This window comes from Canis lupus, chromosome 13, assembly GCF_003254725.2.
Source record: "Canis lupus dingo isolate Sandy chromosome 13, ASM325472v2, whole genome shotgun sequence".
Classification (NCBI taxonomy): Eukaryota; Metazoa; Chordata; class Mammalia; order Carnivora; family Canidae; genus Canis; species Canis lupus.
In genome coordinates, this window is record NC_064255.1 from 20,823,248 (window position 1) to 20,848,713 (window position 25,466).

General features: G+C 37.9%; 1 pseudogene; it reads right to left on the reverse strand.

Annotated features, from left to right (window-relative positions):
• Positions 1-648: 648 nt before the first annotated feature.
• The window catches only part of LOC112662521 (metalloendopeptidase OMA1, mitochondrial-like), a 46,760-nt pseudogene continuing 21,942 nt past the window's right edge, over positions 649-25,466 (reverse strand).

Genomic DNA, 25,466 nt, shown 5'->3' on the forward strand with positions numbered 1-25,466 from the left:
AGCTTTTCCTTCATCCGTGTGCCAGGTCCATGGTATACTCCACATGGAGGCTAAGTACTGAGCTGTTTGATTTTTCACAGCCACCAAGTAACAGGATTTCTGCAAGAATGGATGGCTTTCTGGTTTACTTTTCCCCTACAGGCTTAGATTAATCATTGGCACACAGTAGGGATGCAATGAGTGCTTGAGTGCTTTTTTTATTTTAAGAGTTTATTTAATTTTTTTTTTTTATGATAGTCACACAGAGAGAGAGATTGAGAGGCAGAGACATAGGCAGAGGGAGAAGCAGGCTCCTCTCAGGGAGCCAGATGAAGGACTCTATCCCAGGACTCTGTGATCATGACTGGTGCCAAAAGCAGAGGCTCAGCCCCTGAGCCACCCAAGTGGCCCTGCATGGTTTTTTAAAAAATGTGTAATATAAACTTACTCAGTGATATTTTCCTCATTGAAGATATTTTAAAATAAATGAAAATAACCAGTGTTTCAAGAAAGATAAGTATCTAGTAGAGGAATTTAGATAATGGCAATATACATGATTTGATTCCCAAATATGCATTTTTGTTTTCATTTCAAACATCTTTTTTTAAGAAAGTAATATAAAAATGATAGATTGCTGCATTACATTTCCTGCATCTCAAAAATTTTAATTCAACTTCTAGGCATTTTCTTAACTATATACATTAACAGTATTTGCTCCTAATTTTGAATAGGAAGGGTATCTGTTTTCTGTTTCTTAACAGTGATATTTAGACCTTCTTTCTTTGATTCTTCAAGAAAATGGTTGACATTGAGTTTGAATAGTAATTGAGTCTGGTTCAGAAGGTATTGTGCAGTTATAGATCTCTCTAATTTTGAGAGCCTGAGATATTCAAGTATCCAAGTATTCAGCTTCATTTCCATGAGAAGGTGTGTGGATAACCATTCTGGCAACTTGAGATGACCCTGGAAGCTATTTGCAAATCCTGTCCACCACATAAGTGCTGAACTGGCTTTGGTGCCCACACAGGCTTTTGCAGCAAACTGGAGTTCAATATTATCAGCTTCAGCCTCCAGTGTTCTACTGCAATTTAGACTTGTCAAAGTGCCCCCAAAGTGCCAAAGTGCCAAACCATTTCCAGAACAAATGGCCCAAATCATTGTGAGAAAAATCAGACCTAGGATGTCCAGTAAAATCAACCAAGCTAGCCTTGATGCTGTGTGCCCAAATACTGCCTGCAGTTTCATGACCCAGAAGAAAAGCAAGTTGGTGAACATCAGTCCCACTATTTAAAAGCCCAGTGAAGATAAACCCTTATCCATTTGGAATCACAAAGGCAGTGCTCACTTGTGCAGCACATACACTAAAATTGGAATTACTGAGGCATTTGTGTCAGCCACTTGAGTAATCCAGTGGATTCAGACACCCCTGGGGCATCTTTATTGTGTTTAATGAGATGATAATCCACTTTTTTAACCATCAACTATGGGGCGTCTTTCTCAGCATATCACTTAAAAATTCTTCCATCCATGCTTCATATTCCAGTTCTGATAAATGTCTGAAATGTTCTTTTCTCAAGAAGAGTTAAGATAGCTCCTTCCTGGGAGTAGAATAAAACTCTACAAAAGCAATCCAAAACTATTCAACCCAGGGGCGCCTGGATGGCTCAGTGGGTTGAGCATCTGCCTTGGGCTCAGTTCCTAATCCCAGGGTCTTGGGATTGACCTCCAAGTTGGGCTCCCTGCTCAGTGGAGAGTGTGTTTCTCCCTCTCCTGTACCCCCTGCTTGCATTCTCTCTCTCTCTCTGTCAAATAAATAAAATCTTTACAAAACCAAGCAAACAAAAATACTCAACCCAAAGAATAACTTTTATTATTTTTTTTCTTCCCTACACTCTCATTAAATAGTCCCTTCCACTTAGGGGGAAGGGCTTGCCACCATTCCCTTATGCCGCTGCACACTGACGTTGATCCGCCAGTAATTTCTGCACTGGTCTAAGAATTTCCATCAGGAGAGGAGCTACAGCTGTTGAAATGGCTAAGGACAGAAACTCTGCCCCCCACTGATCAAGCAGGAATGACCGAAACTTCTTTTATCAGTAGCTGCCTTGAGAAAGAGTCATTTCATGTGGTGCATTTTTTGGGTAAGGATCCAGATTTCCTTACTTTTGGTACTCCACAGGCATCCTGTTCTTCTGTAATTGAAAGCCCTATAAAAATGAAAGTATCCAGGCAGAAAAGCCAACCTATCACACTGATTCACTTCCAGGCCCTGACACTGATTACTCTGTGGTTAAATTTGTACTTGAGGGCAGTCCCTGAGGTTACAGGCAATGTGTTACATTTTCTCCAGTTGGTCTACAGAAAACAAACAAAAACAAAAACAAAAACACCACAGCTTAGTAGCAGACTGCAGGCATAGATGAAGGTCGTCTTTGTTTGATTATCCTAGTAGTGGTAAAAGTCAAGATGATTCCTTCCAATCAGTGAATGTGTTTGTTGGCTTGCTTTTCTGAATTAGTAAGTATTGTAATTGCCTCTTTCTCTTCCCTGCTATAAACTCAATGAGGGAAAGGATCATGACCTGTCACTATTATAGCACCAAAACTAGGTACAATACCTGCGAAAAATAGATGCTCTGTAAGTATGCTGAAGGAAAGAATGCATGAGCCAGCAAAACTGTCTCTTAAATGCTCATTAGAGCACTGTGGTGAAATCAATTAGCCTTGACCTAGAAATCAAACATGTTCAAGGCATGATGCTCCCCGCCTTTTCATTACCTATCCTTTCCTAAATCTTGAAAGTTCTAAGCCTCAATCTCCCTAGCTGAGGAATAAACAGAAATCAGTGTGCCCAGCCCTTGTAAGACTTTGGAGCTTCTCCTAAGATAATGCAGATGAAAGCACTATGAGTTATAAGCTACTTTATAAATGTACACTCAGACATGGCATGTCACCCTGACACTGATCAGGGAAATAATTTAGGAAGGGAGCGGGGAGTAGAAGGAGGTGGAGAAGGTTTAATTTGCCAGAATTCTCGGGGGGCGGGGGCGGGGGTATGGTATGGTATACAGATGGAAGAAACATTTGATAAACTACTTGAGGTGTTGAGTGAGAGCCTTTACCACTCCTACACCAAGAGGCATGCTCCAATTTCAAATAATGCTGAACGAAGCTTCCTTCTAAGAAAGAGTTCTCCACTTCCTTGCACACTTTTGAATATAGAGTGGGACATAAGTATGGAGGCAGAGGTGCATTGCCTGTGGCACAGAGGATAATCCTCCCAGGCTCCAGCAACTTTTCCTGAAGATTAAAGAGCAAAAATTTATTCCTTTAAATTAAGACTTTGAGGGATGCCTGGGTGGCTCAGTCAGTTGGGCATCTGTCTTTGGCTCAGGTCATGATCTCGGGATCCTGGGATCAAGCCCCGCATCAGGCTCCCTGATCAGCAGGCAGCCTGCTTCTCCCTGCCCTGCCCCCTCTGTCAAATAAATAAATGCATAAATCTCAAAAAAATAAATTAAGAGATGATGTCTGCCTATCAAAGATAACAAAGTAAAAACCTGCCTGGGATGAACACATATTGTATACCCAACTTCGTATATAATCATGTCGGAGTCCTATTGGACTACACTGGACCTGAAGAAACTCCAGCCTGTGTATCAGAAAGTCAGAATATATTATATTCATGTAGGAGGGACCAAGCTCGATCTTATTAGCCAAAAAGTGAAGCTCACATAGCAATGTTTGGACAGACCTGGAGTCAGAAACTTCTGGGCTACCGAATGTTTGAAAGGTGATTATATTTTAGATATTGATTCAAACTCATTGAACACATTGCTTATTTGTACCACATTTTGCCATTCCCTGTCTCCAAATGGATAGACTCCATCCAAACTAGGCAAATGAAAACCGGTAACGGCTTGCTAATGGATGTCAGAATCTTAGCTCATTTTATTTCAGTGTTCTTTCATTTATTCCTTAATTCATCAAACATGTATTAGATGCCTGAATGGTCCAAGCATCTGGAGCTGCATAGGGAATTATAGTAAATACAAACAAACATTGTGTGTATGTGTGATCTGAAATGTTTACTAGTTGTGGTATGAGAGAAGAAACATACCATTAAAATAAAACATTTGGCTCTTGGGCTAATTTCCAAGATGTTTGAAAAAAAATTGTCCATTTTGTGCATTCCCTCTTCATGACTGGGTTGAATCGGGAATAAAAAACCACCAGAGATTTGACTGCAGTATTTCATTTCTCTTATACAAGTTAAATAGAATACTGTCATTCAAATTATGCCTAATCTCCCCTTGATATTTTTGCAAGATTACCTGAAAACTTCAAAACAGTGTGAAATAGACTCACCTATTCATGAGTTAATTCAGCAAACATTTATAATACTTATCATGTGCCAGGCACAGTGCACAAGTACTGGGGAGGAAAGACCCAAATAAAGAGTTCTAAAAGAACTCATCTTTTGAAAATAATTAGCAGTTGAATAAATAACTTATAATTCACTATGGTGGTACAGTTCTATCAATTCATGCAAGATATAGAGGAAGCATAGAGGCACACGGAGGAAGGTGAGGTTCATTGGACCCGGGTGTTCAGAGGCTTCCCAGAGACTGTTAAGCTTAAGTTATATTTGAAAGGAAGAATAGGGGGTGAAGGTAGAGATGGGCATGTCGATATGAAGGATCAACATTCATCAACAGACACCTGCAACAAAATGTGTGTCCTGGATCCTGGGAAATATAACCAATTCATGCCTGCCGGAGTAAACTATGGTAAACAGTACTTTTGTCAAAGTTGTGTTTTTTTGTGTGTATGATATTACTAACTTGAGTATGATGAATCCTTGTGATTCATTAGTTGAGATTTGCGCGGAGTCTTCTACATTCTCTGAGTCTTCCACATTCTCTGTCTCTCCTTCAGACTGTGTTGCCTTTGTGATCGTAGAGTTATGATATGGTTAAAACCAACAATGTCCTTGTAAAAATGGTCAAATGATTGTAGAATTGACCACATGATGGCAAAGATAACATTGGGAGATTTAAATGCCTGTCTATGGTCACAGAAAGATTTGTCTAAGATCTGTATTCCTGTTTGCCATCTCCTCGGTAGCAGCTTTTATTTTCTATAGGCTTTTTCATCCCTCCCTTCCCCTTCCTCCTCTTCCTCTTCTTCCCCCTCCTCCTCCTCCTCCTTCTACTTGCCCTGCTCCCTGTCTTCCTTCTCCTCCCCCTCTTCCTCCTCCTCCATTCTCTATGACCCTCTATGTCTATGACTACATACTAAACCTGGACTTTCATCTATAAAGTATGTGTCTTTTTTTTAAGATTTTATTTATTTATTTGAGAGACACAGGGAGAGAGAATATGAGCAAGGGGAGGGGCAGAGGGAGAGGGAGAAGCAGACTCCCCACTGACTCCCCACAGAGCACAGAGCCCAGCCCGATGTGGGGCTTGAACCCCTCCCTGTAAAGTATTTATTATTTATTTATTATTTTTATTTATTTATTTTTAAGATTTTGATTTATTTATGAGAGACACACACACACACAGAGGCAGAGACACAGGCAGAGGCAGAAGCAGGCTCCTCGAAGGGAGCCTGATGTGGGACTTGATCCCGGGACAGGGATCATGCCCTGGACCGAAGGCAGACGCTTAACCACTGAGCCACGCAGGCTCTGTAAAGTGTAAAGTGGTTTTAAATCTGTTCCTAGAATTCTTTAGAACTTCCTGTGAAGAATCCTTGGGGATGACTGAGTCAACGGCATTGCAGGCTTACTTTCTTCACAGATCTTTGACAGATTCATATAGATCTGCTATTTAAATTGGGGCTTTGGGCAAGATTTTATTTGTAAAAAGAGGATAAACTGAAGCAATCAGAGGGGCAGTGACAGTATCATTACTATATAGCTACCTAGGCAGAACTACTTTCAAACATGGGTCTTTTATTCTCAGATGCTCATCCCATTCAGTTATTCCAGGCGAGCAGTCTCCACCACATTTCCCCTTGTAGCAAAAGAAATCCCTGTCTGTGAACTGTAATAACAAAGAGGGTCATCATGTGATCCCTGTTTCCCCTCAACTGTAGACTTAACTGTCTCCTAACCTCCTTATAGCTTTTTGTTTAGAGATTTTATTTATTTATTCATTCACTCATTCATTCATTCATTCATTCATTCATTCATTCATGAGAGACACACACAGAGAGAGGCAGAGACATAGGCAGAGGGAGAAGTAGGCTCCATGAGGGGAGCCCGATGCGGAACTAGATCCAAGGACCCTGGGATCAAGACCTGAGCCAAAGGCAGACAATCACTGAGCCACCCAGGTGCCCCTCCTTCTACCTTTAATCAGAAAACCTCTGTTCATAACTTTCCAGATTTAATTCAGTTTGAAGATGCTAACCATGAATTTATTCCATTTATTATGCTCAGCCTTGGAAACACAAGGTTAAAAGTATATGTGTGGTCTTTGAAATGGAGTTTCTCATCACCTCCTCTGGGTATGGGGGACATCTACGTGCATACACCTGACTTCTTCAGTGAAACCAGTCTGCATTGGAGGCATGTTTTTATGGGTTGAATTTGTCCCTAGAAAGATATATTGAAGTCCCAACCCCCAGTACCTCAGAAAAGTGACTTTTATTTGGAAATGAGGTAGTTCCTGATGTGACCTGTTAACCCAGGGTGATACTGGAGTAGGGTGGTGGTCCTAATTCCACATGACATGCCCTTATAAGAGGATGGCCACGTGAAGATACTGAGACACAGGGAGAGAGCGCGTCAGTGTGAAGATGGAGGAGAGACTAGAGTGATGCATTCTCAGCCCAAGGAACACTAAGAGTTGCGAGCCATTATTAGAACTTAGGAAAAATATATGGAACAGAGTCTCCCTCAGAATTCTACCTAGGAAAGAACTAAACCTGATTTCAACTCCCTGATTTTGGACTTCTGGCTTCCAGAACTATGAAACAATCAACTATTGTTTTAAGCCACCCAGTTGGTGGCACTTTGTTATAGCAGCCACAGGAAACTGATACAGAAACATAAAGTTCACAGTAAAAAAGCCATTTTCAGCACTGCTGTGTGTCTGGCACACCACTGGGAGCAGGTGACATTTCAACTGGGGACTCAGAGTAAGTTGGGGTTGTCCAGAGGGAAAGGGGAGGATGGGCTTCCATAGGAGAAGAGAAAGCAGCAGCAAAGGACAGGGTTTGGAAAGATCTTTTGACGTTTGAGCAATGAATACTGGGTAGCCCTGTACAGCTCCCGCGTGGAACATGGGGTGCTTTGGGTAAAGGCTGTTGCAATGCCCTTTTGCAACAAGACAGTTTACTTAAATAATAATAATAAAAAAAAAACCTTCAAGTTTTGAAATCACTGTGTGTGTGTGTGTGTGTGTGTGTACGCGCGCGTGCATGTGTTTAAATATGTATCTATCCCCAGATGGTTTTTCTTTCTTTCTTTTAATTTCTTTTTAATTATGGCAGCTATTCTCCAAACATGTTTTTGTTTATCTCAAACTAAGTATACAGTTTCAACATATGGAGCATATTTTGTTTTACTTCAGTTTATCTTAAGAAATCAGCTTTCCTAACTCTTGTTGGCAGTGGACCCAAATGATTTCTTACTTTTTTTCCTCCTCTTTACTTTCTCCTCTTCCTTCTTTTCTTTCAGTTACAATTGGTCTCTCTCTCTCTCCCCTTCTTTCTCCTTCCGTCTCTTCCTCCCTCCCTCCCTCCCTTCTTCCCTTCCTCCCTTCCATCCTTCTTTTCTTTTTCCTTCTGGAATGTTATAAAAGATTTCCCATGTTAATGAACTGGCTCATTTAGTGACAGGGAGCAATCATTCCTTGGCTTGTGACATTTAGTCAGCCTAGAAAATATACAAAGTGGAAATAAGGTGAATAAACGAGTCAGGAGTCATATTTGCTCTTCCAGTGATAACACCATGAACCTGGTATTCAAGTCTGTTCATCATCTGGACCCAAACTTTTTTTTATTAGCCTTGTGTTGCATGATGCTTTTCCAAACCTCAGTGTCATTGGCTCCCTTACTCTTCTTTCGTTAGAAAATGCATTTTCATCTTCTCAGCCGCCTGCACGCCACTTCCCCTTCAAGATCCAGTGCAGATGTCCCTCCCTTTAACACATTTTATGATGCTTCCTGGAAGAATTAATCATATTCTCCCCTGGATTCTCCTAGAGCTCTGTATATCCCTCCATCCTTGCTTTATTTTGGTTGGTATTTATTTTCCTATCTGTCTCTTCCACTAAACTGGGATCAGAAATGGTTTCTCATTGTTCCAAAATCTCCAGTCCAACAGAGCAGGGTCATAGAGTAAGCAGTCCATAAATTCTCACTGGAGTGAAAAGAGATGGCAATCCTTCTACAAGGATAAAAAGGTTGTCTTTAATATCCATGCAACTCCTCTTAAAATTATTTGCACACTTCCCAATTTGAAGAGTGCTTAGAAATGTCAGAAACTGGGCATCGGAGGCAGAGAGCCACCTGGAATGCTGAGTATAAGATTGTAGGGAAACTTATCCTCATAGCAGAAACTGGGCATCAAGCAGACTTTAAATGTAGCGTGGAAGTGCAGTGATACATTCGTGAATATTTCTGCAGTGACACTAGGAAAAGTGTTTACCACTTAAGCCAACTCTGAAAACTGGAATCAGTTGCATTATTTCTGAAATGGCTTCTGAGGGTAAGTGTGCTGTAAATGACTCATGAGGTCTGCCAGAAGCATGAAAGAAGGAGTAGTGTGGCACGTGTGATGCACTTAGCATGTCTGTACTCCCTTAAAACAATGCCAGTGTCTTTCGTTTTAAGACCCCCAGCACATTACTTGACACATTGAATACAATCGACATATGAATGAATGAATGAATGAATGAATGAATGAAGATTGCCTAACCCGATAAAAAGCAACAATACAAAACTGCCAGCTTCAGAGGTACAGCTCTATAATTCTTGCACCCCTCTATGATTATTTAGCCTTTTCAATGACCATGTGATATCAGACACTTTAAATATTATATTTCATGATCCCTAATTCCAGCAACTGAATTCCAGTATCAATGACCTTATTGTGGCTTTGTTTGTCCTTTAAACGCTGCTCAGTGGACATCTGTGCAGTGAGGAGGGTTAGTGGCCCATGAACTAAGCATACGTTCAGGCCATGTTACTTACAATGACTGGGGTCCCCTCTCTCTTCTCTGACCACTTTTTTTTTTTTTTTTAAGAGAGAAAGAGAGAGAGGGATGCCTCAGTGGCTCAGCGGTTGAGCGTCTGCCTTTGGCTCAGGGCCTGATACTGGGGTCCTGTGATCAAGTTCCGCATTGGGCTCCCTGCGAGGAACCTGCTTCTCCCTCTGCCTATGTTTGTGCCTCTCTCTCTCATGAATAAATAAAATCTTTAAAAGAGAGAGAAAGAGAGAGAAAGTACATGCAATGGGGAGGGGCAGAGGGAGAGAGGGAATCTTAAGCAGACTCCTCCTGCAGCACAGAGCCAACAAAGCTCAATTCCATGACCCTGAGATCATGACTGAGCCCAAATCAAGAGGTGGGCCCTTAACTGATGATCCACCCATGCACCCCCGACCACTTCTTTTTTTAACAAGGGGCTTGGAAGTAGCAGTAATATAAGGTGGTAAGGAGAAAAATGCAGAGAGGATAAAATGGATGAGGGGGATGCAGGTAGGCATGGGTGCTGATGGGTGTGGTCAAGGAGGAGGTGCAGTGCAGGGACCCAGTGGCACCAGGGTTCGGCCTCATCACACTGAGCCCCTGGACTTAACTGTGTTCCTCCTTGATCTCTCCTTCACTTCTTATGGGCAAACCAAACAGCTTCCTGTCCTGTTGTACTCAGACTTCTACATCTGTCTGGCACTTTCCACGGTAGAGCTGTGTACTGAACACTGATTAGGGTATGTTTGTGCCACATCAGGACTATGGGACTTTGTAACCTGGGAGAAATCTTACTGGGTTGTGTCCATCTTCGTTGGAAAGGTGGTGTGTGAAGGAACTGAGATTGCAGAGGGGAATTACCGAATGTCAAATGCTACAGACATGGCTTTATCCTGTCCTTGTGGTAGGATATTACTTCTCAATTGAGGAAGCTCCATCTCAGGCCCAAACCTAGAGATTGATCTTTCAATCAATCTCTACACGGTGTATCAGTGGCAGAGTTCTAGAACCTAGCCTTGTGGCTTTCACTGCAGTCTATATTTGTTTTTGCTTCCCCGACCCTCCTCTTCAGAAGCCAGGTTGTCTCTGCTAGGAAGTGGTTGGGTTTTTGTTTGGTTTCTTCGTTTGTTTCATTACAAAAGTGTAACCTCACTTATTAAATTATTATAACTATTATCATTTAAACTTACAGTTAAACAATTAAATAAGGAGTTTATGTTTATTCTTGGGAGGGAATTTTCTAGTTAAACATCTCACAGATCTGGTCCCTGAAGTCCTGAGTGTTTGACAAATGGCCTACCTGATGACAAATGAACTATAGCGGCAGAGCGGGGGTGACAGCCCCTCGCTGATACAAGTCTCCTGGCCCACTGCTGCCTTTCTTTGAGAGCTGAGTAATCAAGAGATAATAATCTTTCTAAGCAACATTAAACATTTCAAATGGTAATATGACAGTGGACTCCTAAACCACCTGTGCCATTGAGTCGGGAGTCTTAAGAGCTTTTCCACACCGATGTGGCATCTGTATTTAGCAGGCAGTTGTTCTTGGTTCTGAGTGAAAGAAAATGGTTATGATCAGGAACGATCCTCATCCGCATCTCCATCCCCATCCTCATCCCCATCCCCATCCCCATGCCCATCTCCTGCTATGGAGAGAGGGTGTGGTCCAGTCCTCCTTAGGAAGCAAACCTGGAAGGAAGGTAGGCAGGACTCCTACATGGGAATTTTGTTATATTTTGCCACAGGACCACCCAGCTACCTATCAGTCACCAGCTGACAGATTTCCCTCCCCTTCTTCCTTTGCTTTGCATTGGGGAAAAATCCCTCACTGTCCTCTGTCCTGGGAGACAGCTCTTCCTCTCTTCAGCCAAGAAGCACACACTTATGATTAATCAAACTATGAATACATATTGTGAGTCTGAGGGTGGCTTCTTTAGAAACAGCCCCGGGCTGTGCAGTTAATGCTCTGAAGCACATTTTCACCCCAGGAGTTAAGCTAACTTTGTTGAGAATTGTCTCCAGCTCTGTCAAAGATGAAACAGAAGCTTCTCTGTAAACCTCAATTTCATGCCATGAAAAGATTGCCCTCTATGCTAAAGACTTTAAGAATGGTTTGGGGAGAAATGTTATAGACTTTTCAAACAGGAAACCAGCTAAACTCCCACAAATCTTCACATTAACATAGTGATTTCTAATTTACAAAGCACTTTCGGCTGGCTGGCCTTGTCTGTCTTTGACTTCAAACCACAGAACAGCCGCACTGGTTAGGAGGAGTCTGTCACGGAAATCTACCCCCCTACATGCCATCCAGCCCCACTGACAACACTCGGGCCCTTGAAAAAGCCATGCTCCTTTTCTCTCCAGCATCTGTTGCCACTGTTTCCTTTTTCAGGACTTCCCAAAGGAGTCCTGCCCATTCTCTCCCTGCCTGTTTAATTAACTTCCTCTTATCCTTCAGTTATGAGCTCAATGCAAATTTTTTCAGGGAAGTCTTCTTTGACCATCCTAACATTCCTTTGTCATCCTATTACGCTACACATCATTCCTATGTTCAACTTACTATTATTAGCTTACAGTAAGTAGTGGGGAAGGAAGTGAATGATCACCCCCCACCTGACTTTTCAGCTGAGAAATTGGAGGCTAAAAGCAACATACCTAAGATCATGTTACTAATAAGAGTTTGAGGAGTCAGACTTGAGATTTCACATTTCAACATTTCACATTTCAACATTGCCATGTACTCACTTGGGCGATTTTTCTTTAAATCTCTGGTTCTCTTTTCTTTTATTTGTTAAATTCAGATAATAGAAACTAAGAGGATACTTGTTAAGTTCTACAAGAGATAAAGTATATATATATATACACATATATATATACAGATATATAGTGCTTCTCTAGTCAATAAACTCATTCATGTGTTTTAAGTCTGTTAGCTGAACTACTGATTCTAGTCTATGAAATGATTTTTGTCTTGCTCAAAGACATCAGTATCTCTTCCTATACATGGAAAATGTAAAGCAAAAAGAAAGGCAGTGCTAAATGCAATTATTTTCCTCTTTTCTCCTTTAGCTCATAATATAGTAGCAGAAGAGATTGTGAATGAGACCTTTTGAGGCAATAGAAACAAGCAAAACTAATACTTATTTAGCTTATTTGTCATCCTCCCAAGTGCCTGGTATAGTGTTTATTGCCTTCTCATCTATTCCAATAGACAAAGACCCTTTAAAAGGCTCAAGATGGAGATGCAAATGTTCTGGAGAGAATGAAAGGAAAGATTTCTCATGGGGAAATCAGATTGAACTCACTGTGCTTGTGCTGGTGGATTTGCTAAGAGATGGAGCTATGGAAACAGACAAGATGGTAGTTAAAGAAGTTGTCTAAGAGGGAAAAAAAAAGAAATAAAAAGAAAAAGGAAAAAGAAAAAAAAAAAAGAAATGAAATAGAAGAGAGGATAATCACCAACCATCAAGAGGTATTTCATTCCAGATTCTTGACACTTGCTCTGTGTTTGATCCACCAGGCCACCTGGGGTGCTCTATAATATTATTAAGTCCGAAGTATAATTGATGTCCTCTGAATCATATTCCTAAGCTAGTAAAAGTAGAACACAGACAAAGGATATTTATAGAAATTATAGTACTTCAATAGCAAGGGAATATAAAAGTACTATTCTTTAAAGATTCTATTTTAAGCTAAAGATGAGAGATAGATAATTGGAAAACTCACATGTATATGACTTAATATAAATTATCTAATTCATTTAACCTCAAAACTAAAATAAGCCACATAAAAATAGCTACATTAGAGGCAGTAATTACACATATTTAAAACTAGTTAGAGAGAGCTGGTTGAGATCATTGATCTGTATAGCAAGATGTTTTTATGTACGAGAACAGGCAAGGGAATTGTAGTAAAACAGACCTGGGTTCAAATTCTAGCCATGCCATTCATTGTATTATCTCTGTGACATTAAGGCTAGCAAATTAAATGTAGGGGTCATAATGCCTACATTATAGGATGCATATGATTAATAGGATTGAAAATAATATGAGTAATGTCCATATACTAACACCTATAATATAGTCTATTTCACAAATTCTGTTTTCCCCCATTAAGGCATTTATTCTTTCTGACTCTGATTTTCTCAGTACATTCTTATTTTTTTAAACAGGAGAGAAAGGATAAAATATCTCTGAATACTAAATGGTATACAGTTGCCATGCTGCTGGAAACCAGAAAGTAAATGTGTTTTGTTTACCGGGATGATGCTACTCTCATCCACTGTCCACCTGATTCCTTCCTCCTCCTCTACCTTTTCAACTCAATTTCTTCAATAAATACAGTGCTATTCAAGTTATCTACATCTTCTTTTATGAATGTTGGTATTTATTGACTTTCAAATATTTTTTCCATGTCATCTATTCACCAGTAGGTGAATTTATTGGTATGAAGTTGTATATAATATTCCATCAATATTTTTATATACATAACATCTATATTGATGTCTCATCTGTCATTGTAATATTGGTAATATGTGTTTTCTTCATTATATGTACTTTAACTAGAGATTTATCACATTTATTGATATCCTTAAAGAACCCATTTTTTAATTTTTGATCTGGTTTTGGGTTTTTTTTCTGTCATTTTTTCCTACTGTTGTTTTTCTTTTCTTTTTTTTTTTCTTTTTTTTTTTTTATTTATTTATGATAGTCACACAGAGAGAGAGGCAGAGACACAGGCAGAGGGAGAAGCAGGCTCCATGCACCGGGAGCCCAATGTGGGATTCGATCCCGGGTCTCCAGGATCACGCCCTGGGCCAAAGGCAGGCGCTAAACCACTGCGCCACCCAGGGATCCCTACTGTTGTTTTTCTGTTTTTTTATTCCACTTATAGCCACTGTAGCCTTTATTATTTCCTTTATTGCTAACTTTAAATTTTATTTCTCCTCATTTTAATTTCTTAAGATGGAAACTGAGGTTATTTATTTGAGATTTTTTTCTTAATATTTATATTTTATTTACAAATCATATTACAAATAATAGATATTTATTTCATTACAAATTAACCTCTAATTCTGCTTTAGCAGTGTCCTGCACATTTTGAGATTTGGTGTTTTAATTTCATTGAGTTCCAAGTACTGAATTTTAAAAATTTCTTTTTTGATCTTTTTTTGGCCCAAAGTTATTTGGGAACGTATTATTTAATTTCTCATGTTTGAGGATTTTTCAGATATCTTTGTTACTGATTTCTAATTTTATTTCATTGTGATGAAATAACGTATTTTTTACTGGAATTACCTTACATTTTGGGGGAGAAGGGCCCAGAATATATTCTACCTTGGCAAATATTCTGTGTGCACATCAAAAGAAATATCATAATGTTATTGAGTATTGTGGTCTGTAAATGCCAATTAAGTTGGCTGATAGTGTTGTTTTAGTCTTACCTATCTTACTGATTTCTGTGTACATTTTCTGTCAATTAATGAGGAAGTAATCTTGAAATCTCTGATTTTAATAGTGGATTTGTCTATGTCATCTTGAAGTTTTACTAATTTTTCTTTCAGTATTTGGAATTTCTGTTGCTTGAGGCATAAACATTTAGGATTATTATGAATTTTTCCATTCTTTATTATGAAATACCTTTTCCTTATCATAGTAGGATTATTTGTTTTGAAATCTATTTTATTCAAAATTAATTAAGCTACTCTGCTTCCTTTGATTAGTGTTAATATATTGTTTTATTTTATTTTAATCTATTTTTATTTTAATCTTTTTGTCGTCTTTATATGTAAAGTTGTTTTATTACAGAGTATATAATTGAGTCTTGTATTTAATGCAAATGTGGCTTTACTGTCTTCTCCTTCACAATGTTTCAGTGAAAATCTGCTGTCCTCATTTTGTTCCTTTGTATATAATGTCTTTTTTTTTTTTCTTTAGCTATTTTAGGACTTCTTTTTATCACTGATTTTAAGCAATTTGAATGTAATGGGCCATATTATTTTCTTCGTGTTTTTGGCATTTGTGTTCATTAAGCTTCTAATGTATACAACTTATTATTTTCAACAAATTTGGAATATTTTCAGCCATTATTTCTTCAAAAATTATTTTTCTCTCCTCTCTTCTCTCATTTGAGAACTCTAATTACTCATATATTAGGCCTCTTGAAGTTCCACAGCTGATCGATCCTAACAATTTTTTTCAACCATTTCTTCTCTATGAGCTTCATTTTATAGTTTTTACTGTGGTGTCTTCAAATTCACTAATCTCTTCTTCTGCAGTGTCTACTATGACATCCATCCCATTCAGTGTATCCTTCATTTCAGACGTTGTCGTTTTAATCTATAAAAGTTCAATTTAGGTATTTTTAAAAATATCTTTTATGTCTCTCTCTATATTTTAAATATCCCTTCTGGATAGATGAACATACAGAACACTGTTATAATGTCTGATTTAATGTGTTTTCTACTAATTTTATTCTGTGTTCATGTTGTATCCGTTTCAACTGATTGGCTTTTTCCCCTCAGTATTGATTGCATTTTCCTGCTGTTTTTATGAACTTTTAATCTTTTTTGGATGCCACAATTGTGAAGGTTTTTTGGGGGGAGTACTTTCCAAAAATATTCTGAAGCTTTGTACTGAGATGTGATTAGGTTATATGAAAATGTTTTGTTTCTTTGAGTCTTCCTTTTAAGGCCTGTTCGATCAGAATAGGCAGTTTTTAATACAGGTTGCATTTTCCCCACTATTGAAGCATAATTATTCTGAGTGTACTACCTAATGCCCAGTTCATGATAAGACTTTCTGCTCTGAGTAGTTGGAACAGACACTATTAGTGACATTATGTGACCTCTGGATGTTGTTCCTTTTCATTCTTTTAGTATATTTTTTTCCCCTCAGCTTTGGGTACTTTTCTTATGTGCTTATGCTTATCAGTATCCAGTGAGTATCTTGGATAGTATCTTAGATAATCTTCACCAAACTCTAAGATTTTCTCTCTGTTAAGCTTTCTCTTCTCTGGTATTTTGCCCTGTGGACTCTTGCTGTCTTGTCTTTCCTGGGCTTCCTGCTTCATTTCCTCAACTCTGGGAGACAGCCTGGATTCCCTCTTCTTGCACTACAGTCTGGAAACTCTCTCCAGGCAATAATCTGAGACAAGCATGAGATTCATCACATTTGTTTCCCATATCTTGATTGTCACTGTCCTTTAATATGTGATGTCCAATATACTGAGAACTGCAGTTTCACATATTTTGACAAGTTTTCTGTTTTTTTTCCCTGGTGTTAAGATAAATTATATCCCTTTAATTTCATTTCTCAAGAAGTAGAAGTCATAAATCAGATCTAGCTTTTGGTTCTAGGTCTATACTTTACTTACTTTGAAAAGTCAGTAACCACAGTAGATACTTTATTGGTCCACATGGAGATTAAATATCTACTTTATTTCCAAAACTTTTTTTTTTCTTTTTTCTTTTTTTTTTTTTTTTTTTTTTTAATTTTTATTTATTTATGATAGTCACACAGAGAGAGAGAGAGGCAGAGACATAGGCAGAGGGAGAAGCAGGCTCCATGCACCGGGAGCCTGATGTGGGATTCGATCCCGGGTCTCCAGGATCGCGCCCTGGGCCAAAGGCAGGCGCCAAACCGCTGCGCCACCCAGGGATCCCTCTTTTTTCAAATCAGATATAACATTTATGTGAATGACTAGAACCAATTGGCAGGGAAATAATAATACTGTACTCTGTAATGATACAATATATTTATTCTTTCTTCCCTCCTTTAGAAAGTTCAACCACCTAGGAAAAATCATTTGAAAACTGAAAAAAAATTGCACTATGCAAATGATTTAATTTGAAATTAAATTTTAAATCTATACATATTTTGTTTTTTTGTCTTTATTTTCCTGGAGGGAACTCAGAACAGCCTACAGTGACAAGTAAGGACAATAGCAAACTCTTTTTGCCAAGTGATAAGTTTTATTTTCCATAGTTATTGCCCTTCATGTGAGAATTTTTAATTACCAAGCATAAAAAGTGATTATAAAAATCTAACTGAGCACCTGGCTGTCTCAGCTGGAGGAACATGCAACTTGATCTCAGGGCCATGAGTTCAAGCCCCACATTGGGTGTAGAGATTACTTAGATAAAAAAATATTTTTAAAAAATCAAATAGAAAGATTTTGAAATTTTGCAAAAAAATATATTATGGCTCTTCATGCTTAAATCACACTAATACTTCCTGATGAACTTCAAATTCAAATTCCGTATGACTCATGTAATGCAGCCCTATTATCTTAAAATTTGAAGTCTGCATGGCCCACAGATCCTTCATGAAATTATCTTTCTTCCCTGGGCATTTGGACCTTCTGTTTGTTGTACCTACAAAGTTATCTCCTACAGTAAATCCTTCAGACACATTATTTCTGCTGCTCTAGTATTTTTTTCCATGATTATTATGTGGCTGGATTCCTTTCAACATTTAAGTTTCAACTCAAATATTACTTCCCTAAGAAGTCTTTTTTGGCTATGCTAGTTAATGTTGTGGGCTTATCTACTATGGTAGTGGTCAGAATTTTAAGATGACCGACAAGTACCTACAACTTTGTATAATCTACTGTCTCTGAATACGCAGGAGTCCTGTGAATATGTTGGGAGATCCCTGTCATCATTGTGCTATGTTATTTGGCACAAGGAAGTATACAGATGTAATTGTGTCCCAAATAACTTGACTATAAATTAATCCAAAGGGCAATTATCCTGGGTGGCCCTGAGCTAATCAGGCAAGCCTTTTGAAAGAGATATTCTTCTGTTTATGTGGAGGAAGCAATCATTTTGTGAGGGTCTATGGAGGGAGACGCATGGCATGGACCTAAGGGCAGCCTCAAGATGCTGATATTACCTCCGACCAACAGCCAACAAAGAAATAAGGACTTTAGTCCTACAATTAATTGCAAGGAACTGAATTCCGCCATCAACATGAATGAGCTTGGAAGAATAACCTGAGCTCCACATGAGAATGTAACTCCAGTCAACATTCTGATAGGGGCCTGATGAGACCTTCAGCAGATGGCTCAATTAACTGATGCCCAGACTCCTGACCTAGGAAAACTGTGAGTTGATAAATTGTGCTGCTTTAAATTGCTAAATTTCTGGAAATCTGTTATGCAGAAATAGAAAATGAATATGCTCCAAACCACTCTCTATCATGCTGCTTTGCTTTATTTTTCTTCGTAGCTGAAAACTCTTTGAAATTATCTTATATGTGTTTCTTGTTTATTTCCATTATCTACCCCTAGAATTTACATTCTACTAGAAAAGCAGTTTTGGTTGTCATTCAGCCAGGTTGATTCTGACTATTTTGGCTATTTGGGAGGTAGATTGGAGAGAACTATAAATCTGTTTCTGTTTTGCTGTTTTAAAAAAAGAGAAGCTAATATATACTGTATAATATTGACATTTTCTCAGTGGGACAAAATAATCTTTCTTTGGTATTCTTCAATTTACTAAATAATTAAATATGAAAGAAAGACTAAAAATTCTTGAAAATGAGAGAAGCACCAAGCCAAAATTTCACATAAATCAGCGGCATGCAGCTCTGTTATTTTTCAAATAATACAATTGTTTATGGAAGCCATGCAACATTTCAGCACAGAATTTTATTTTGCATAATGAATTTTTTTTTTTTTTTTTTGGATTTCACCCTCTGTAGTTATTGTGACCACATGTGGTACTGGTGCCAGAACATTCTTCCCTGGTGTGTTTCATGCCCAACATGATCCTCATATTCAGGGCTTCCAGCAGATTCTGTCTGTTTTGTGAATTATTGCTATTGTTATCCTGAAAAGGTAATCAGCAACTGCCTGTGCCAAAGAGGAGGGAGAGAGAGCTACAGGATTGTCCTTGTCCTCTTATGGGGAGAACTGAACTATGGGGCACTCTTTCCTTTTTACTGAACTAGCAAGCAAAAAAAAATATATTGTTCATTGTTTTTAATCATCATATTTTCAGGTAATGTATTCCTTTGGGTAGAAATTCTTCAAGTCTAGAACTTTGTGGCCTGTTATATTCATGTTAAGTCTTAGAACTAAACAAAAAAATGTTGCATTTGTTATCACCTTGAATTCCAATGTATTGCAACATTCAGGGTGTGCTCTTCCCTACTGTCTAATGTTTGTGGCTGTTAGCAACTATAAACGTGTGTAATATGCAATCTCACCCTCAAATCCTAGGTCTTTAAAATGTCACCAATTATTTTGGATTAAGATGCCTGCCTTCAGCTGGTCAATCTGTTAATGAAAGCCCTAAATCCTACCCTCTCCATTTAAACCAGTTTCAATAATATCATCTGAATCCATCCCGAGATTTCAAACCTGGCAAACAGCTTCAGACATATGTGTGGAAGTATTAATCAGTATCTTTTTGCTATGAGTTAAAAGATTCTAGAAATCACCCTCTCCAAAAGAAATATCCTGATCCTCATTGGCATCTAAAATTTTACCATTGAATTAAAAAAAAATTGTGCTCAAGATTTACTGCTTACAAAGTGATGGAGGTAATATACAAAATCTCTCATATAATGCATTTTTGTTCCCTGAAACAGAAATCCAGTTTAACCTGGTAGGCAGAAAAGCATATTGAAAAAGGACCAGCCAGGGAGTCCTGGTTTAAATCTTGCCTCTATCTCTCATTAGCACAGTCTTGAAAACTTCTGGGCAAAACCTAATACAATAGCACTTACCTTACTAGATTATCATAAATATATCAGATAACATAAGACAAAGACTAAAATAAAACATGATTATTAGTAGCTATTATTATTATTCTTTTAGATGGTCACCTAAAATACTAAGGCATTTATTGAGTGTTTTCTATATGCAGTTCACTAGATATACACAGAAATGGAATAGGTTTTGTTTTATGTGTCTTCCAGGACAAAGGAAGAATCAAATAAGGAAACTCTATGAAGAGACAAAGTTCACTCTATTCCAAAGAAAATAAAAGATAAATTACTATTTATCTGTGAAAATTAATACAGGGAAACTTCACTAAAATGGAGTTGAAAGGCCAGAAAGGGAAACTCTCATGGCCCTACCACTTGTTGTCAAGCAGCCCAGCCAATGAATGAGAGACAGTCACAACTCAGTTAAAGAAAAGCCACTAAAAAAAAAAGGAAAAAAAAAAAAAAAAGAAAAGAAAAGCCACTACACTTCAAACTCGCACTTTACTTCCATGGTCTTTTTGTTTATAACAGCCCTTCCCAAACTCCCCCTTTCCTCTATAAAAGAGTGTTGCTCTCCTTTGTTCTCAGGCTTGCCTATGGTTTTGCCATAGCTTGCTTATCCCTGACTGCAATTCTCTGCTTTTCCTGAATAAACATTTTGCTGGTAAAATAACTGACAATTTTATTCTTAAGGTTAACAAGTCATGTTAGTAATGTTGTTGCTACTATTAATTGACTGATGATTTCCTATAGGCAAGATAACCTTGCTAATTGCTTTCATGTATTGTTAAATCTTCACAACACAATAGTTACTACTATTTTATGGCAAAACATACTGACCACGGTCACAAAGAGCTATGGAGCTATGTATGATTTGACCTCAGGTATGTCAGATTACAGAGAGGATAACAAATGGGACCTATAGGACTGCTGACTTGTAAGTATGATGTAATTCTCAATTAGACTTTGTATAACTTCACTTAAATTACTAAAGATTTATTAAAGTACTTAAACTCTGGATTAGTTATCATGGAGGTCTTACCTGATACTATGACATTTATTCCACATGGATATTTGGGGAACTTTGGGGATTTCAAATAACGTAATTGTAAATTTTGAAAGCATTTTGGAAAATTTGATTTGTAATAAGGAATATTTAGTCTTCCTCCCCTTTTCCTGCACAGAGCTCCCCAAACCCTTGTAATTTCTTAACTGGTGAGAGCAATGAAGTGCGTTTTGTTATGTTAACGAATGACTTTCAGAAAGCACCTGAGGATGGGAACTGGCTACCAGTGGATCTAACCTTGTCTTTAGAGAGTTGAAACGTTCAGTTCCACCCCACTGACCTCCAGAAATGGGAGATGGGTTAGAGATTGAATCAATTGTCACTGGCCAATGATAAAATCAATCATCCTGTATAATAAAGCCTCCATGAAACCTCAAAAGAACCAGGTTCAGAGAGTTTGAGTTGATGAAAATATGGAGATGGGAGAAAGTAGTGTGCCTAGGAGAGGGCATGGTAGCTCTGTGCCTCCTCTCACATAGCTTGCTCTATGCATCTCTTCTATCTGGCTGTTCTGAGTTCCTTCCTTTTATAATAAACTGGTAGAATGACTGGGTGGCTCAGTGGTTGAGCATCTGTTTTCAGCTTGGGTCGTGATCCCAGTGTCCTAGGATGGAGCCCGGCATCAGGCTCCCCACAGGCAATCTGCTTCTCCCTCCACGTATGTCTCTGCCTCTCTCTGTGTCTCTCATGAATAAATAAATAAAATCTTAAGAAAAAAATAAAATGGTAATTCTCTGAGTTCTGTGAGCCATTCTAGCAAATTAATCCAACCTAAGAGGGGGTGGTCTTATAGGACTGAACCTTCTGTCTGTAGAATCTGGTGCCATTTGGATAGTGTCAGAATTGAGTTGAATTCATGTTGCTGGTATCTGAGAATTGCTTGTTGAAGGTATTGGAAAACCGCCTCCCCCATGTTGGAATTGGGTCTCAGACATCAAAACAATTTGCAAAAATAATTGAAGACATAAAGAGAAGGGCATAGTTGTGGATTAGCAAATGACCATAACATCACAAATAGTTACAAATACAGGTTCAATGACATCTAAAGCATCCCATGAAGTTAGTTAAAATGATGTAGAAACGTATTAATGACTTTATAAGAATTATACCCATAAGAAACCTCTAATAGCTGCTGATGGTAGTGATAATGGCTAAGCGACTTAAACCAATATGACTCAATAAAATTAAATGCATGTATTTGCAAATTTATGTATCTGTGTATCATCTCAGGGTGTAGCAAGCAATCCTATATGAATGCCAAGGACTGGAGCTGATTCTGTTCAGCAAGTATTTTAGTGTATTTTCACTCAAACTGTATTCAAAGAGGATAAGAAATCATCCTGCAAGGCTCTTTTCATTTGCTATTCAAGTGTGATCTGCACAATTCTGGCTACAAAGGTTAAACTTGAGTGAGCCAGCTTGGGTACTTTTCTTGGTGGATCTTCTAAGGTTTTGCACACCTGGATAGATTGGACAACTGCCCAAGGTATATGGCTTTAAGGACACCAACATGAACTCATATCCTGCAGACAGCCATCCAGTCTTCTGAAATGGTGGCACTGGGATCATATCAATGGAACTTTAATTTTTAGGTCATGGTGCTAATTCTAGTAAAGACAGGCTGGATTGTTCTGGTTACAGAGATTTCATTGAGAGTTTTTGTTCCTTTTCTAAAAACAACCTTGATAAGAGGAAATTAAAAATCTTTAGTGGAGAGGAGAGAATTAGAAGAAGGAAATTAGGGCTTTCAGATTATGGGTATCTTTTGCAAAACAGGCTTTTAGTAGAAAAGAAGATACTTGAATCAGACAGCAATCCATTCAATGTAAGGATTCAGTAGAGCTTAAATCCCTGAATTTTAACATTGCTTTACGCTAGATAACAATCTACCAAGTGAAAATTTTCGTGACTTTAAAATAAGTAATAATAATACATGCTTCATTGGATTTGTGGAGATCAAATGAGATAATTTATGAAAATTGTCTTCTACACATCTTTACCCTACCTTAATCAAGATAATTTATTTTTTTCTCAAATTTACCAAAGTCCCAGAAATTATCTTTGTGGGTTTTATATTCTTTTAGACATGATTGATTTTAACTAGGTTATTGATTTTATGTCTATCATTATTATAAATATATTTATCATATTTTCCAATGTTAAAGTTATTTTTATTCCTATCATTTCATTACTAAGCATTTATTAGTTCTATCACCAGGTGTTATTGCAGTTGTATGTGAGTTTAGAATGTCAAAACAGGACATCAAACAATTGATGTTTTGGAAAAATGTGTTTTAGTTTGATGATCAAGTATTGATAATAACTGAGTATCCTCTGAAGGCTTATATTTGATACTTAACGAAAAATGAGTTTAACATTTATTCTCCTAGTATGACATTTTTTCCCCAAGATCTGTGAAAATTTATGAAGTCATGCGGTTTTAGATTTTAAATCTGAACATTTGAGGAAATATTTAGTGCAACCCTTCAATTCATAGATGAAGAAACCCAGGCCCAATATTTATGATATTGTCTATTAAATAAGTTACAAGATAGGAGTATGCACTTATATACAAATAATTATATATAATAATGAGGAAAACAATACACAACCTGTCAATGGACCACAAGGCTGTCATCTGGAACACTCTTCCCCACTCCTTCGTTTCACTCTTAAACCTCTCCTTATTTAAAATTTCTGTTCAGTTGCTTTTCTTTAGAGAAGCTCTCCTTGTGTATCTCTTGTGTGTCGAATACACACTTCCTTACATTGTCAAATGAAATGAAATGTATAGAGAACTTTTTTGGTGTCCAGTTTCACACTTAAAAAAATACATTGTGGAAAGATCACTTAACTGGAAATCTACCGTCTCAGCAAATACTCAGCTATACAATATATTACTGTTTACTGTAGGTATAGTGTAGTGCAGCAGATCCCTAGAGCTTATTCCTTTTGCTCCACTGAAACACTATGCCCATTGATTATAATTTCCACCTTTGCATGTATTACTTTCTCATTAATGTGCATATCCCCACTAAACTCTGTGTTCCAATACAGCAAGGGCACTCCCTGCCAGATGTTTCTCACCATGGAGTTCCCAGTGTTGAATACAAATATTGGCACATTATATATGCTCAATAAATATTTATTGGATTAACAGTAAATAAGCAAAATGTAATCCAATGCTATTTTGAAAGTAATCTTTAAAAAATCTAGAATTTTAGGGGACATTTTTCTGACTACATTTGTCATCCTGGTGGTCTTTAGAATCATGTAAGTCCCCAGTTTATTCTTTTTTTTTTTAGATTTTATTTATTTATTCATGAGAGAGAGAGAGAGAGAGAGGCAGAGACATAGGCAAAGGGAGAAGCAGGCTCCATGCAGGGAGCCTGATGTGGGACTCGATCCTGGAACTCCAGGATCACACTCTGGGCCAAAGGCAGGCACTTAACTGCTGAGCCACCCAGGTGTTCCCCCAGTTTATTCCTAATCATAAATATTTCTGGAAGAATTCTTAGGTACCTCTTCTGCCTGTATTGCAGAGCAAATCTCTGTGTGTGTTTGTGTGTGTGTGTTGAGAGAGAAAGAAAGAAGGAGAGAGGGAAGGAGAGAGAGGGAAAGAGAGGAAATAGAGAAGTAAAACATTAAGAAGCAAAGATCAGTTTGTTGCAAAGAAAGGGACAGGTTCCATGAAAGACAAAATGAATAACACTTGTGGTGAAACCCTAATATTAAAGACATTAAAATATTAAGTATGGGGAATGTGTGGCTAATAGTCATTTTACCCTCACACCATATGAATCTATATCTTATACAATAGAGGATGTGATTATAATGTTTTTCTAAATATAAAGTAACAGTAACAACTGTATTACTTTTTGAAGTTCACTCAGTGATGTGTGTCCATTCTGTGATTCAAATCTCTATTCTTATTAACCCCATTTCGAAACAATAAAGTGAGGTTAATCATAATAACTCATGTAGTACTTATTATATAGTCAGATACTCTTGCTGAAGCATATATGTGTACTAACTTATTCCCAAATCCTCATGATGTACGTATACTTCTTTTCAAAATCCCAAAATTGGAACTGAATCTTAAGTACATTTATTGTAATGTCACAAAACAACGTGGTTGCTAATCATGAATTTCCTCTCTGCCTCCTTCCCACTAATGGGGAAATGTAGAATGTGATCAACATTGAACCAGCCTTCTTAAATCCAGAAAACAGGCCATATTTTGAGGATGGCAGAGCCACTGCACAAGCCTGGATCCTTGGATAACCTGGAGAATGGAACAGTTTACCTACAGTTGACCACCCACCTAGTTTGGGGCTATTACAGCTGAGGGAAAGAAATGCTTATCTTATTTAAGCCACTGCAATTGGTAGTGAATTTATTATCAGACATTACCCTGGTCTCTAATAGCAAACAAACAAACACGCTGTCTACCCCAGTATTTTGGGGATGGGTAGAAAGTTCTTGAACCAGGTAGAACTGAAAT